Below are 17,071 nucleotides of genomic sequence, written 5' to 3' on the forward strand. Positions count from 1 at the left end.
CGACCCTGGAGGATGGTGAGTGTCCTTTCTCTCACTGTCTTGGTGGAAAGATGTCTGGAAGCTTCTAGAACCTCTCTTCAAGCCCTGGCTAGGCTGTTCCTCATCTGGTCCTTCAGGGCTGTTTTCAGATTGTTGAACTGAGGCGCATCGAGTGCCCCTTGACTGTCTTTATGTTGAGATGTAACATTGAGTTAAACATCATTTGCTGGCCCCAGGTGGTTGGGCAGAGTTGACCTCATTTACCTGTCACGGTGACTCTGTGGAGTGTTTCTGTTTTGCAGAGAGGAGATGGATATTTGGGAGGTACAGCCAGAGCTGGAAGGTCAGGTTCCAAACCTGGCTCTCAGTGCCTCCCGTCCTCCCCTTGCAGCCGTGTCACGTTGTTTTATGAGCCTGCTTGGGATCTGTTTTGTAATGACATGTAGCAAGAAGTTATCAGGCTGGATGCCGTGGCAAGCACTGTAATCTCAGCACTTAGAGGCTAATGCAAGAAGACCACGGGGTTAGCGCCAGCCTGCTCTGCACAGTAAGGCCAAATCTCAGAAAGCTGAGGGGAAAACGGTTTGAGCTATTTTTTCTTGCTTTGGTTTGCCCATCTGTAAAATAGGGGAATAGAAGTATCTACCTGGGGAATTTTTTTTTTTGTCAGAATTATATAAACTAGCAGGCATGGCCTATGGTGACGGATCAAAGGCTTTTGCTGTGTCCCTGCACTTCAGGGAGGTCCTGGCTCTCCAGCCTTACAGCACGTATGCATAATCAGCAGCCCTGAGTGCTCGGCTGTGGCTTGACCTGGAGACACCCCCACTAGCTGAATGACAGTGCTGGCTTTCCTTGTCGCCCACACTCACTTCCCCTGCACAGACAGCATGCTCAGGAACAAGGCGATCTGTCCCTTTTGCCAATGCCAGAGACGGCAGCTGGCCCCGCTGATGTCAGACAGCGAGGCCAACTGCGGCAGTTTGTACTGGTAGCAGAAGAGATGCTGAAGCAGCAAGCACCTCTGAAGCCAGCCAGAGGGCACAGCATTGTCCTCCCAGGGACACTGAAGAGAAGCCACACACACTCCGCAAAGCTCTGCCAACCCAGCCAGGTGAGGATGGGTGAGGTAGCCAGTGTCCCGTGAGGACTTTGATGGAAGGCATGGGTCTACTGAGTTTAAATGGTGTGCCCAGCATCCCCCTACCCCCCACTCTCTCTCTCTTCTCTTTCCCTCTTCTCTTTCTCTTCCTCCTTTCCTCCCTTTCCCTCTCCCTCCTAAAGACACACACATCCACACACTCATTCACATACTCACACATTCACACACTCACACACTCACACACACATTCTCACTCACATACTCACTTACACACTCATATGTCACTCACACTCTCACTCTCTCATTCACATACTCACACACACTTACACACTCACAACTCACTCACACACTCTCACTCACACTCATACTCACACTCACTCACATACTTACACACTCACAAACTCACACACACACGACAATCTCATACACTCACACACTCACACACACTTTCTCACACTCACGCACACACTCTTACAAACGCAATTACACATACACTCACACACATACTCACTTACACACACTTATAACACTCTCACACATACACATTCATTCTCACACACTCATTCACACACACTCACACCCATTCACACCCACACACTCACAGACACACCCACACACTCTCACAAACATTCAATTCACACTGACACACTTACTCTCATACACATTCACTCACATACACATTCACACACACATACACTCTCACACACTCACACATACACTCTCACACACTCACACACTCATGCACTCACTCGCACACACGAAGTTACACGGTATCATTTGCTTTGCTTTCTTATTTTTTCCTTTTGAGACAGAGTCTCACTGTGTAGGTCTGGGGGGCCATCTCATGCCATGGGCTTGAGTTCCAAATTGAGCAAGAAGCTGAAGACAACTTGAGTACCATGTTCATCTCTCTGCTTCCCAACTGCACATGCTCATCTGACTCTGCTGCCTGGCTGCAGACACCGTAGGGTACGACGGCTACCTTAAGCTCCTGTGGTCACTTTCTCCTCAATGTGAACAACTGAACCCTGGGGGTCTAAATAAACCCTTTCTTCCTGGAGAGCTGCTTGTTGGGCAATTTGTCAGGACAAGAAAAAGTAACTAACACTTTGTGATATATATATATATATATGTATATATATATATATATATATATATATATATGATTTTTAACAGGATAGATACTATGCAACCTTCCAGTGAGAAACTACAGGCTCACACCCACAGAGTCATGTGCCCCAGGAGCCTCTTTGAATTCCTTTTAGGCTTTTTTGTTTGTTTTATCTTTATATCTCTACATCTTGGGTTTACTCTGCTCTTCCTTGGTTTTCTTATTTGAGATATATTTACCCAGATACAAGCCTATGGCCTCAGCTACTCCAGAGACAAAGGGAGGGAGATCTGTAGCTCGAGGCCTACCCAGGTTCCAGAGCAAGCACGGTGCCAGTCCCTAACTAGCAATGATCCTATTTAAGAAAAAGATGTAAGGGGCTAGAGAGGGGCTGGAGAGATGGCTCAGCAGTCAGGAGTATGGACTGCTCTTGCAGAGGACCTGACTTCAGCTCTCAGCACCCACAGGCGGTTCACAGCCGACTACAACTCCATCTCCAGGGGACACTGATGCTTCTGTGTCTGTGTGCATCTGGATGCATGTGCACACAGTTGCACGGATACATATGCATACAATTAAAAATAAACCTTAAGGAAGGGAGGGAGGGAGGGAGGGAGGGAGGGAGGGAGGGAGGGAGGGAGGGCAGGGCTATAGGGAGCTAGAGACAGCTAAGCAGTCAAGAATTCTTACTGCTCTTGCAGACCACCCAGGAGCAGTTCTCAGCACTCACACACTGGCTCACAGCTGACTGTAACTTCAGTTTCAGAGGCTCCAGCGCCCTATTCTGGCCTCCACTGGCACTGCACACACATGGCGCACACATGTGCAGCCTTGCAAGACAAGACACACATGCAGGCAACACACTCCTACATGTAAATATACACATGTAAGTAAAAAAATAAAAACATGTAACACACTCCTACACATAAAATAAAGACGTGTAAAGGTCTGTGGGTGTAACTAGGTGACAGGGTACTTGTCTATTTTGTCAAGGCTGTCAGTTCTGAAAGAAGTACGGGGTGTGGGGGTGTGTGATTGGCTAGCTGCTGGTTACGGCCGGTGAGAAATGAGCCCTCTCACTTGCCCTCTTCTGCAGCACATCTACCCCTTTATGTTTGGTGAAGGTGGTACTCAGATCTAGTACTGTGCCCAGGAAACACTAGTCACTGCTGGCCCAAATTGCTGACAGTCTCTTTTGATATAACGTGTTTTGTTCACGCAGATGGGTGATTGGTAAACAAACTACACAACCAGCGTTTCTATTTGGCATGTCTCAAAGCCAGTGGCAGAAAACACCCCAACAACTAAAAGGAGGGTCTTCCTGGCTGTGGTGCCTCGTGCCTTTAATCTTAGCACTTGAGAAGCTAAAACGGGTGGATTGCCAAAATTTCAAGGCTTCCTAGACTTAGGCTACCAAACAGAAACAAACAGAATATCACACTGAAAGTAAGAGGGCCTTTGCAATAAGTGAAGGCCCTCCCTTGAAAAGCAAGCTGAAACCTCCCCCCAGGAAAGCCCTTTGTTTCTTTTTTTAAAAAAAATATTCACTTATTCTTTTGTGTGTGGGTTGGTGTGCGGGTTGGGATGGCACATGTACCAGGGCACACTTGTGGAGGTCGGAGAACATCTTGTGGACTCTGTTTTCTCCGTCTTCTACCATGTGGGTCTTGTGGATCAAACTCAGGTTGCTTGGCAGTCAGTGCCCGCACCTACTGAGCCACCTTGCCAGCCCTACAGCTGCTTCTGATTGATAAAGAAAGCTACCTCTTGCTTGTGGCTGCGTGTGTTGGTACTGTTTGTCTATGTGCTTATTTTGTTTCAAGACAGGTCCTGTCCTGGACCCTGGAGCTTACCATGACATCCAGACTGGTCCGGACTTCCCAGTCCTCCTGTCTCAGCCTGCTGAATGCTGTGGTTACAGAAGTGAGCCACCAGGCCTGGCTAGTTTGTATCCTGCAGTCTTGAAACTGGTTTGTTTTAGAGGTTAGCAACCACAAGGATCTCCCTGGAAGCAGCTACCCCTCAGGCTGACTTGGCTACTCAAAAGTCAGCAGTTGTGGTAATTGGTGCTGATGCCCAGGAGAGTAGACTGAGCTAGCGCTTTCTTTTATTGGTATCGTTGTTGTTTTTATTAGGAGTCTGGCTACAACCTTCCAAGACAAAAAAACACAAACCTAATAAAGGACTTGTACCCAGAGCGTATAAAGAAGACTTGTAACTCAATAATAAGACAAACAACCCAATAAAAAACGAGCAAAAAAAAATATCTTGAACGTGTGCTAGCAGAGATAGCGACCGATGACAAATGAACACACAGCGTCATCATCTGTCATCCTCGCGGCTGCAGTTCAGGCCGGAATGACTAAGGAGTGGACATCACGGGTCAATGAGACTGCTGAGCCCCTGGAGCCCTTAGACGGGGGCAGGAACACAAAGTGGCTCATCCCTCTCACAAGAAGTCAGGTCTTTTCTTATATTAAGTCATGTGCTTGTGTGTTTGGTCCCGCTGCTACTCACTTACCCTTGAGCAGTAAACCACTCACAGCCAGACCCATAGGCTCATAGCATCTTGGACCATAATAATAATCCCAAATCGGAAATAACGAGATAGCCATTCAAGTGGTGAATGTGAGCTGGGCATGGTGGTTCATGCCTGTCATCCCAGCTCTTGAGAGGCAGAGGTAAGAAGGTTGCCACCAATTTCAGGGGAACCAAGGCTACACAGGGAGACTCTATCTTACAAAGAAGAAGGCCTGGGCGAAGCTCATTGGACTAAGCACTTGTCCTAAAGCAGGAAGTCTTGAGTGTGAGTCTCCAGAACCCATATAAACAGGATTTGGTAGGAATGTGTAACCCCAGCGTTTGTAGGGCAAGATGTGACAGGGAGATAGAAGAATCTACAGAAATTCTCTGTCTGGGGCTATAGCCCAATGGTAGAGTGCTTGCCCTAGGTCTGACCTCGCCTAAAGGAGGGAGCCGTTGAGACCTGGCTCTGGACATACAGTACTATAATCTCAACTTCTTGGAAACTGAGTCAGGATCTCAAGTTTAAGACCTTCCTGAAGTACAGGGCAAGATCAAGGTCGGCATAGGCATCTGCACTGGCTGGCTTTGGGTGTGAACTTGACACAAGATGCAGTTATCACAGAGGGAGGAACCTCCCATGAGGAAATACCTCCATGAGATCCAACTGTAAGACATTTTCTCAATTAGTGATCAATCGGGGAGGGCCCCTTGTGGGTGGTGCCATCTCTAGGCTGGTAGTCCTGGGTTCTATAAGAAAGCAAGTTGAGCAAGCCAGGGGAAGCAAGCCAGTAAAGAACATCCCTCCATGGCCTCTGCATCAGCTCCTGCTTCCTGCCCTGCTTGAGTTCCAGTCCTGACTTCCTTTGGTGATGAACAGCAATGTGGAAGTGTAAGCTGAATTAACCCTTTCCTCCCCAACTTGCTGCTTGGTCATGATATTTTGAACAAGAATAGAGACCCTGACTAAGACAGCAACTTAGACATTTTCTCATAATTTTTAGTAAAAAAAGGCCTGGGATGCTGGTGAGATGGCTTAATGGGTTCAGCTGCTTCCTTCCAAGCCTGATAACCTGAGTTCTGTCTCTGAGACCCACATGGTGGAAGGAGAGAACTGACCTCCACACACAGAACATGGAATGCCCCCCCCATAAATAAATGTAATTAAAAATAAAATAAAATAAAAGGAAAAAAAAAAAGCTCAGTAGTAAAGTGTTTGCCTAAGTTGCCCTAGGGCCAATTCCCAAATAAGTTAAAGGCAGGAGGGAAAACTTACCATCAGTGTCCAATGCACTGAAATATGAAATCCTTCCCTTTCTTGCACAATGTCTCCCTCTCCCCATATCCTAACGGATTTGATGTTTAATGGTACATATTTTGGAACACTTGCATGCTTGTCATGAATGTACAACTGTGATCAGTGTCCAAGGTACAGGTACAAATCCCAGTGGCCAAGAACCCCTCCTCCGGGGCAGAAAAGCCTGCCTGGTTCTCATGTGTGACCCCCCCACCCCACCCCACCCCTGCTCAGGGTCCCACTCTCAGTGTCTGGACAGGAAGTGGGTCAGATGCATTTGCCTGCCAAATCACCAGTGCATCGGCCACCTCGTCAACTCTGTCAGCTTGCGGGGGGAGAACCAAGTTTATGTCCTACCTATCCTGAGAAGACACAGAGCACATGTGTCTGCCCCTGGTCTTCTGACTCGTGCCCAGGTTCCCATCTGTGGGAGCAGTGGCTGGCTGGGCTGTATCTCTGAGGAGGCCTGGGTACCCATTAGCTGTCAGGGGAACAGCTCACCCGGCAGAAAAGAAGGAGAAGGCATCTGTGATCCAAGCTCTCAGGCCAAGTGCATGCACACTGAGGCTCCGCTGGGCTTTGCTTACAGAGATGAGAGTATTGAGAGTGTGAAGTTCAGCTATTCAGCCCATGCCTGAGGAGTGCCTCAGACGGTGCCTTATTCCTCCATACTGGTATACAAAGGCCACCTAACCTGTTGCCAAATAATGACCCATATGAGGAAGACTAGGTGAGATTCCTCCTGCTGAGCCAGAAATGCTGCACCCTGCTTCTCCTTGGCTATGCCCTCTGCCCTTAGTCATTTCCTTGTATTAGGCTCCCAGGGCAGCCAACGTGGCATGTTAGCTCTGGGATGGCTGAGTTTGGAGGTCTGCGTGTCTGTAACACCCAGGACAGACCAGTATAGTACAGACAAGGGAGAGAGCGAGAGGCACAGGCCCTAGGGTCAGACCTGGTGGGCTTAACCAGCTGCCCCGCAGAAACTATTCCAATCCCCCATGAAGTGTCTTTTCTTCATCCCTGTACACAGAGACCTGCTCGTCCCCTGGAACTGAAGTTATAGACAGCTGTGGACTGTGATGTGGGTCCTGGGAATCGAACCCACATCCTCTAGGAAGAGCAGCCAGTGCTTTTAACCATTGAGCCATCTCTCCAGACCCAGTTTATTTGCTTTTACTGGGGGCCTTGTTTCTTTCCTTACTAACTTGGGAAACCCTACTTCCTAAAGGAAGACACTGTGGTTGGTATCCCTGCTGCTGAGGAGAGTGACCCGAATCAGAGAGGTTAAGCAACTTGTTTGAAGGCACAGGGCTGAAGTGGCCTCAAACCTAGGCCACTGACCACAGAACCTGGGGTTCTAACAGCTCACATTTTGGTGGCTTAGTGTGTCCCGATTTGTGATTGTGGTAGGTGTATGTGCCTGCCCTAGCAAGCCTTATGCAGGAACGCCATGTTACTGTTTTCTGTAATTAGGCCTCTGGGGTAGCTCTGAGCTGCCTGCCAAGTGCTTTGGGGGCTCTTGACAGGAACTTGAAACCTCTTTCTCCCTTGCTGGAACCTTCTAGAAACAATGCTGCCTCTCTCATCTCAGAGGAAGCAACCTGGAAGAGATGGGTACCTCGGAAAGGATGGGGGCTGCTTCCTAGCCTCCATGCTGAGCACGGGCTGCAGAGCGCCTCACGGGGAACGCTGGGAATGTGATAGGATTATGCTCCTTCCCTGGGTCACATGGCATCCAGTCTCCAAAGCCCAGAGATGAACTGCAATGCCCAAGGAGGCCAACACACTGAAGTGGCTTGAAGGAGACCAGCAGACCAGCTTTGGAAGGGCTGCAAAGCATTCCTGTTGGAAGCCTAGGCACCTCTCCACCCACCTTGTGACTTTCTTAAAGGCTGTGTGAACATGTCAGATAGTTCTGACATGTTCTCAGATGTGCTGCCTAAGTCTTCCTCCTCTGCCCTGTGAGCTCCTTGCAGTCTCTGGGTGGGCACCCTCAATCACATGGACACAGAGGCCTGGAGATGCCCCACAGCTGCCTTCTGAGGCTGCACAGCAGCCCCAGGGTTCCTTCATCTATGCCTGTGGTTCCTCTATCAAACAAGCTGGCTTAAGGCCAATGGTGCAGCCTGTGCCAGGCATCAAGAGGTGGGCTGAGGATTCACTTGAGCTGGGCTGGAAGCTCTGGCCCTGGGCCTGCTGGCCAGGGAGGAGCAATCTGTTTAGTGGCTGTAAGAGTGAGCACTTCTTCTGGGGGGGAAGCCGGGGGGTAGGGTGGGGTGGGACTTGGTCTCTGCTGGCCAGCAGTGAGGAGAGGCTCATTGTGGCACTGGCTCTTTTGTATGCTGCCTCCATCTTTGTCCCTCTGGCCATCTTGGCTATTACTGATGGCCTTGGTTGTAGCTAGGTCACTCACTGTGCTGCCCCAGAAAGGTTAGTTCCACAGGCAAAGTAAATGGTACTTGGATCTCTTTCCCCAGTGGTTGGCAACCTTCCTCATGCTGGGACCCTTTAATACATTTCTTCATGTTGTAGTGACCCTCAACCCCACCACCATAAAGTTATTTTTGTTGCTACTTTGTAACTGTAGTTTTGTTGCTGTTATGAATTAGTAATATAAACATCTGTGTTTTCTGATGGTCTTAGGCAACCCCTATGAAAGGGTATTTGACCCAAAGGGGTCGAGACCCACAGGTTGAGAACCACTGTTCTATACCCTGCCTAATACCCCTGCCAGAGTCTGCCTCAGAGCCCCTCAGGAATGCAGGTTTGGAAGGGATCTGTTCAGTTCCTTGTTCTCCATGTTCCTGGCTTCTCCATGTTCCTACTCTGGCTATCAGAGCTGGTCCTGCCTATTCCAAGTCTGTTGCCCCCACATGCCCGGTCACATCCTTGGTAGCCCCATCCCAGCCTCTGTTCCCGCTGTTGATGGCTTGCTCTCTGCCTCTTTATTATCAACTTGGCCCTGAAGGTCCGACTTAGGCATTCTCTTGCTTACTCTCTTCCTTAAGCAGCTGTTCCTGGGCCACCTACGACTGTGCTGCCTATTCCAAACAGTGCTGGCCAGAGGGAAGGGTATACGGTTTAGGCCAGGGCAACCGGTTTAGGGTGGAAAGGCAAGTCTCTAAAGGACTTCACTCTCAGGTTCCAGGTGGGGACAGCTGACTGCCAAAGGCTGCAGGGAGGGGTTTTCCCCACCTTGCCCACCTGGCCCCTCCGGGCCTACACTCCTACGACACTCGCAGTGACTTTCACAACTCGGAGCCTCAGTCACTTCATTTGTAGACGGAGGACAGGAGAGTAGTGCCAGACAGCAGGCTACAGCATGTCAGCCTCTGTACTTCACACGGTTTGGTAGCTGCTACTAATGACAACTTGATTCATTCAGTCATGCAGACAGCGCCTGGGGGAGAGGAGATTGTAGCAACCCCAGCTCTGTACTATCACATCCTTCAAGCATGTGTGTGTACGTGTGTGTGTGTGTGTGTGTATGTGTGTGTGTGCGCGCGCGCGTGCGTGCGTGTATGTCTCTGTTTGTGTGTGTGTGTGTATATGTGTGTGTATACATGTGTGTATGTGTGTCTGTGTGTGTGTCTGTGTGTATATGTGTGCATGTGTGTCTATGTGTGTGTATATGTATGTGTCTCTGTGTGTATATGTGTGTCTGTGTGTGTATGTGTGCATGTGTGTGTATGTATATGTGTATGTGTGTCTGTGTGTATATGTGTGCATGTGTGTCTATGTGTGTGTATATGTATGTGTCTCTGTGTGTCTCTGTGTGTCTGTGTGTGTCTGTGTGCATGTGTGTGTATGTATATGTGTATGTGTCTGTGTGTGCATGTGTGTGCATGTGTGTTTGTGTATATAAGTGTGTATATGTGTGCATTCGTGTGTCTCTGTATGTGTGTTTACAGGTACATGTGACTGTGTAGCAGCCAGAGGAGAACATTAGGTGCCCTACTATGACAGTTTTCACTTTATTCCTTTGAGGCAAGGTTTCCCACTGACCTGGAGTAGGCTGTAAGCTCCTCTTGCCTCTGCTCCCCTTCTCCGAGGTCGGAGCTATAGGTGCTTGTGCAGTCATCCTGGCATTTCTTCTTCACGTGGGTGCTAACATCTGAACTCAGGCCCTCATGTTTGAGCAGTGCCTTAGGTTTTTGTTACTGCAATGAACACCTTAACGAAAAGTGGCTTGAGGAAGAAGAGGTTTGTTTCAGCTTAAAACTGTCAGGCGCCGGCGCATCTCTGAGGGAAGGCACCCAGGAGCTGATGCAGAGGCCATGCAGAAGTTCTGCTCACTGCTCCCTTCCCTTGCTTTCTTGCAGCACGCACAGCATGCAGGACCACCAACCCAGAGGGCACTGCCACAGTGCGGCACATCAATCACCAATCAAGACAACTCCCACAGGCCAATCTGGTGGGAGCATGTTCTCAGCTGAAGTTCCTTCTTCCTCTTCCTCTCCCTCTCCCCCTCCCTCCTCCCCTCCTCTCCCCTCCCCCTCCCCCTCCCCCTCCCCCCTCCTCCTTCTCCTCCTCCTCCTCCTCCTTCTTCTTCTATTAAAAAAAAACCCTGTATTTACTTAGAAGCATTCAGAATGTCAACAAAACAGCCACATTTTTTTTTGCAATTACAGAGTAGTATTCAGTTAACAGAACAATTATCTTCTTCGCATAAGCTGCATCAGAGACAACTGAAGATGAAAAAAAAAACCAAAAATAAGACCAAAAAAATAATAAAACAAACTGCTGTCCCCATATATAACTAATCTATGCTGTGCACCAACAAGAACCTGCTTTAAATTTCCATGCCAATTTATAACCCTCAGACTGTACCAGGCAAGGTTAGTGACTATTGAAAAATACCACCAGGACAGGGCTATCTAAAGACACATTCGGTAGTGTGTTAACTATACAAAAAACTGACAGTTTAAAAACAAATCTCACACAGCCTTATTTTCTTTAAAAGGGTGGGTTGTGTACAGGGGGGTTAAATGCTTTATAGACAAGAAAAAAACTGCAGTAGAACCAACTTATTCATCATCGTCGTTTTCCTCCTCTTCCTCATCCTCTTCATTCTCATCTTCCTCTTCCTTCTTTTTTTGCCTTTCAGCCTTGACCACCCCCTTTTTTGCTGCATCAGGTTTTTCTTTAGCTCTGTAGGCAGCAATATCCTTCTCGTACTTCTCCTTCAGCTTGGCAGCCTTCTTCTCATAGGACTGCTTGTCATCTGCTGCAGTGTTGTTCCACATTTCTCCTAGTTTCTTTGCAACATCACCAATGGATAAGCCAGGATGCTCGCCTTTGATTTTGGGGCGGTACTCAGAACAGAACAAGAAGAAGGCCGAAGGAGGCCTCTTGGATGCATTGGGGTCCTTGAACTTCTTTTTGGTCTTTCCTTTTGGGGGGGATGTAGGTTTTCATTTCTCTTTCATAACGAGCCTTGTCAGCCTTTGCCATATCTTCACATTTCCCCTTTTCTTTAGCAGCCTTGGTCTTCCACCTCTCTGAGCACTTCTTGGAGAGCTCTGAGAAGTTGACAGAAGCATCCGGGTGCTTCTTCTTGTGCTCCTCCCAGTAGGTTTGCACAAAGAATGCATATGAGGACATTTTGCCTCTGTGCTTCTTAGGATCTCCTTTGCCCATGTTTAGTTGATTTTCCTCCTTGAGGCACAGAGTCATCCAGTGCTCTGGCTTTCATTTGCCCTGATGCTGTCTCTATGGAGCTCAATGCACTGCAATGGCTCAAGTTTCTTATTCTTAAATGACCCTATAAACCAGGCAGTGGTGGCACACACCTTTAATCCCAGCACTCAGGAGGCAGAGGCAGGTGGATCTCTGAGTCCAAGGCCAGCCTGGTCTACAGGAGAGCCAGGGCTGCATAGACTGTCTGAGGAGGAGGTGGGGAGTAGCCAGCGCAAGCCGTGATTGCTCCTACCCACTGAGCCACATCTTCAACCCCATGGAGCAATGTTGATGTCCTTACTGACCTCCAATCCCCATTGTCACAGTGTGGCTTCCTGCACATGTCTGTCTTCCCCCTTTATCTGTCCCCCTCTGTGACCCTTCAAGGTCTTGATACTTCTCACTGTGCAGGAGTGGAAGTGAGGAAGGACCTCAGAGACCTGCCATTGTCTTCTCGGTCAATAGCTAGGGAAGCCAAGACTCAGGAGGCCAGGAGGCTGGACCAGTGGTGCAGGGAGAGACGCATCGGCAGGCAGCAAGCCAAGCGAGGTGCCTTAAAGTAGGTCTTTGGTTTAATCACAACTGAGATCTGGATCTCTGGAAGACTGGGAGCTACCGCTACAGGTGAGATTCTAAGGCAGCAAGGGGAGGGAGCAGCATGGCAGGCATCCGGAGGACACAACTGTGTGCCCTGCAGTTGGCGCCACATGGAATTCAGATGTCTAGGTGACTGAAGTAGCCTGGGCACCAGGCCATTGAGGGGGTATCTACACAGATGGCTTCTGGGGAGTCCAGCAACATTGCTTCAGCTGAGCATCTCAGGAAAGTGTGTGTGTGTGTGTGTGTGTGTGTGTGTGTGTGTGTGTGTGTGTGTATGCGTGTGTGTAAGAGACAGTGTGCTCCATCCCTGAGCATCATGGAACGTGGTGTCCTGGGTATGTACCAGGCCCTGCAGCTTTTCTGTGATCCTGACCCTGTGCAGTATCCCCCTAGTTCTTGCAAGCATAGGACTGTATTCCTGTACACTGTACATAGGACCATATTCCTGTACACTGTACATAGGACTGTATTCCTGTACACTGGCATCATTGTCATTCACTGAATTTTCTGTCTGGGTTCCACTCTTCCGGAATGTCCAACAGCATCCTGCCCAAACCCAAATCAGATCAGGCCAAGCTGAAAGCCGCTGGCTCCCGACTGCCTGCAGGATAAGGTCTGACCTTCTTTCTGCTTCTTCCTGGTTCTTTGTCCCTGCTTCTAATCCCTGAACATCAAGAGAGGGAGTCACAGCAGAAGGTCGAGCTTTTTCTAGATGTAGGACTTCTAAGGCTCTCTCTGCCTCCCAGCCTCCCTCCCTCTCTGTCCCCTCTCTCCCTCCCTCCCCTCCTCCCCCCTTCTCTTCCTCCCTCCTTCCCTCACCATCTGCTTAACCCCTTCACTGCAAGCTCACCTCCCTTCCTGCATGCCTCCACTAGGGCTGGCTTCAGAGGATACCTGAATCTTGCCTGGCCAGATAGACAAATATGTGGGACACCGAGTTGGGCCTCTAACCTCTTTGAATGGAATCTCAGGCCTGTCCTGGATCAACACTCCAGAGTCACTGAAGCTACTGGTTGGCCCTTAACCCACTGCACGCCCAGCTCTAAGGCATCCCCAGGGACCTGACCACATGTAAATTGGCAAGGGTTGTTCAGTTGGATTCCTGCTCCACACAGAACCCTGCCGAATGCTCTACACCTCAGAACCTCTGACATCTGCCATTTTGAACTCTGTCCATGAAATCCTGTGCTGCCCCCCACCCCCAGGGCCACATCACCTTCTGTGTCCCAGTTTTTGGTCACCCTATACCTAGTCGTCCGCTCTCCTTGTCACACATGGATGGACTTCCTAGCTTACCCACCTCAAGCTTGTGACTGGCTCTGACTATCTGCTATGCAGGCCCTCCTTTCTGATGGTTCAGCGCACCCCTGAACACTAGCTGGTCAGAGGAACCAGCAGTTAATGACACAGAATCCCAGGTGTGTGCCAGCAAGTGGCTGGAGCCACTGGGAGGGCCGGAGCTGTTCCTATATTATGTTGGCAGCTGTCCCCAGTCTTTCTTCCTGCTTTAGAAGTCAGATGCAGGGTTCTGAGTCTCCTCCTGGGGAAAAAGCCTCACTGACAGGGAGAGCCAGATGGTAAAGCAGAGGCAGGACGTGGAATGTGTGTGGAAGGAGCCCTAAAAGGTTCCTCGGATACCTCTTCCTAAATACCGGGGAAGTGGGAGGAGTTAAGTGGTGGGAGGCACTCCAGGCTGAAGGTCTTGCTCCCTGGCTTCCTAGGGTCTGTATTGGTGCCCAGCTTTTCTGGACTAGGACCTGGAACATGGCCTTCATGGGTGTAGCTAGTAGGAGCCCGCCCTTCAGAGGCGTGGCACCAGCTCCAGGCTCCTCCTCCTGAGTGTAATAGCCCCTCCTGTCCACCACGCTTCCTTCCTGTGGCCTTCAGCTCCGTCCTGCTGGTCATCCTGTTACCCCGTTCCTCCTCTCTCACAGCTACCCTTTCCCTCTGATCCATGCGCTGGACTGGAAGTCAATGAACAATAAGGAGAGTGTGGGCTTGTCTTGGGGCACCTGACACCCTTTCCAGCACCCAAGTGGAGTAGGGTCACCCAAATCTGCTGGCTCTCCTCTCCTATCCGACTGCTGGCTATTTGTCTCTTCCCTGTCGATCTCCCCTCAACAATTCACCTCTTCTCCCTTAGGAAGGGATTCAGTTTACCTTCACCTCCACAGTGCCATCGCGTCCTTAGCTGGACAGAGCCAGCTAAGCGGGAGCAGATGGACACCTGGATGTTGAAGCCCCTCAGGGTAGGCTTCAGGGTTTTAATGGAAGATGGCCTGGTATCGTGGGTAAGTGCAACTCTGGGGTCATCAGGTGAGCTCTGATTAGAGTAGTCAGATAAGCACTTAGCCACTCAGCTACTCAGAACAGCTCAGCCAGGTCTTCTACAGGACAGTGAGGGTCATTCCCTGCTAGGGACCTGCGGATGGGCAGAGCCTGCTGGAAGGAAGCCAGGGCCACAGCCCAGGCCTGTCAGCTCTTTCCCACAGACTACACCTGTGATGTCCAGACTTTACTTAGGGAGCTAGGATGCTTTCAGAAGCACAGCCCGTGTTGGAAGCTCTCCACCAGCTCCTGCCAGTTCTCAATGGGAAGACAGGACAAGACTTGTCCAAGGGAGAATCCAGAACATGCAAATCAGGGTACTCCAGAGAGAGAGGCTAGTGGACAGCTGCAAACATAATCTATGGGAAGGTGAGCCCTATTCTCAATGTACACTCTGATTCAGCAAAAGGTTAACTAATGCATGCTGCCATTTGACCTTTAATATTTATTTATAGTTAGCTCAAGGGTGGGGGATGGGGGGAGGACCAACAAAAACAAAGTATGTCTGAAAATGCTATAATGAAATCCGAGGGCTGGTGAAGTGGCTGTGAGGTCAAGATGCCTGCAGCCAAGCCCGACTCAATCCCCAGTGACTGTGTGGAAGGAAGAACTGACTTTCAGAAATTGACCTTGGGCCAGGTGCAGTGGAGCACGCCTTTAATCCTAGCACTCAGGAGACAGAAGCAGAAGGGTCTCTGTGAATTCAAGGCCAGCCTGGTCTACTTAGTCGTTCCAGGCCAGCCAGGGCCGCATAGTGAGAACCTGCCTGGGGTTTAGGGGTGGGAGGGAGATTTCTATCAAAGACAGAAACAAACCAACCCACCATAGTTTCTAACACCATTTATATCAATTATCCAGAAGAGACAAATTCATAAAGACAGAGAGTTAGCAGGTGCTGAGGACCGTGGGGAGAGGGCATGCTTGAGTGCTGACAGGTATGGCGGACACATCTTTTCCACCCTGAAAATGGTGGCATTAGGAAGTAGTGACAGATCACGTGACCTTGTGATATAATAAAAACGGTCCACTTTTACACTTTGGGTACAGTTTGGGAGCTGGGAATACAGCTCAGTGGTAGAGTGTGTGCTTAGCGCACTTGAAGTCCTGGTGTTGTCCCCACAACCAAATAAGGAACTGACAAATACATTGTGGTGGTGTCCACTTCTAAACCCAGGTCTTGGGAGGCAGAGGTTCCAGTTTAAGGTCATGCTCAGCTACAGAGCAAGCTCAAGAACAGCCTGGACTGTGTAAGACCATTCTCTAAAAACAAGCACATGAATGAATGAATGAATGAATGATACCTAAGAAAGGAACGTGCCTTATGGTGTAAAAACTATATGTTGGCTGAGAGTTCCTGTTCCAGCTTCCACCTCTCCATGGTCAGCCCCAAATACTGACCATGAACCCTGTCCACCATCAAGCTACAATCAAACACCAAGACACACCAGGAGGTTAAGGCTGGACAAGGATCTTGCAAAGGAGCAGACCTCTCCGGTCATGATCATAATACAAAGTAACTACAGTTCCCTGAGACTGAGCACTTGACGAGGCAGCATCTACCACCGCTAAGGGTTTGTCACGCATCACCACAATAGGCCTCCTGATGACCTTGAGGTCAGTGGTACTGTCCCCATGTTCGGGATGAGGAAACTGAGGCTAAGTGACATCCTATGACAAAGTCTTTGACATGGTGGCTCATGCCTATAAACCCCTGAACTCAGGAGACATAGATAAGAAGATTGTCATGGGTCCCAAAGTTGACTGGCTCTCTGGTGAGGTCCGGGCCAGCCTGGCTATAGAGTGAGAACCTATCCCAAGCAAAACCACGGGAGCTGGAGAGATAGCTAAATGGTTAAGAGTACTTACTGTTCCTCAAGAGGACCCAGGCTCTGTTCCCCAGCACCCAGAGGTGGCTCACAACCATTATAACTCCATTTCTAGGGGATCCATGCCTCTTCTGAACTCTGAGGACTCCTGAACACATGTGGTGCACACACATACTTTAGCACACACACACACACACACACACTAATATATAAGACAAGTATTAAAAAAACAAAAAACAAACAAACAAAAAAAAAACCCAAACTCGAGAGAGCTGGGAGGTAGTTCCTTTGGTAGAAAGCTTGCCTAGAATCCACAAAGCCCCCTGCTTGATACCCAGTACAGCAACTCAAAGCATGGAGGGCACTACTTTAACTGCTGCACTGGAGAGATAAAGACAGTAGAGTCAGAAGTTCAAGGCTATCCTCAGCCTCACAGGGAGTTCTAGACCAACCTGGGTTATATAGACCCTGTCTCAAAGTTAACAAGTAGCACAATTGGTATGGAAAGAAGCCCAGACTTTTCTGTCTGGAAGCTCTTGACTACATTGTGTGTGGGGGGGCATCCTCCCATGATTTATGTCACCCCCATGTCTCCTCCTTCCTTTCCTCCCTTGCTTCTCTTCCCG

General features: G+C 49.4%; 1 long non-coding RNA gene and 1 pseudogene across 1 annotated transcript; one reads left to right on the top strand and one right to left on the bottom strand.

Annotated features, from left to right (window-relative positions):
- Window positions 1–803: 803 nt before the first annotated feature.
- Window positions 804–4,116, top strand: Gm40898. The gene is made up of 2 exons (XR_873043.2): window positions 804–1,093; window positions 4,016–4,116. It is a non-coding gene; the product is annotated as a predicted gene, 40898 (long non-coding RNA).
- A 6,767-nt stretch (window positions 4,117–10,883) lies between these two features.
- Gm3565 (predicted gene 3565) lies at window positions 10,884–11,752 on the bottom strand (annotated as a pseudogene).

This window comes from Mus musculus, chromosome 12, assembly GCF_000001635.26.
Source record: "Mus musculus strain C57BL/6J chromosome 12, GRCm38.p6 C57BL/6J".
Lineage (NCBI taxonomy): Eukaryota > Metazoa > Chordata > Mammalia > Rodentia > Muridae > Mus > Mus musculus.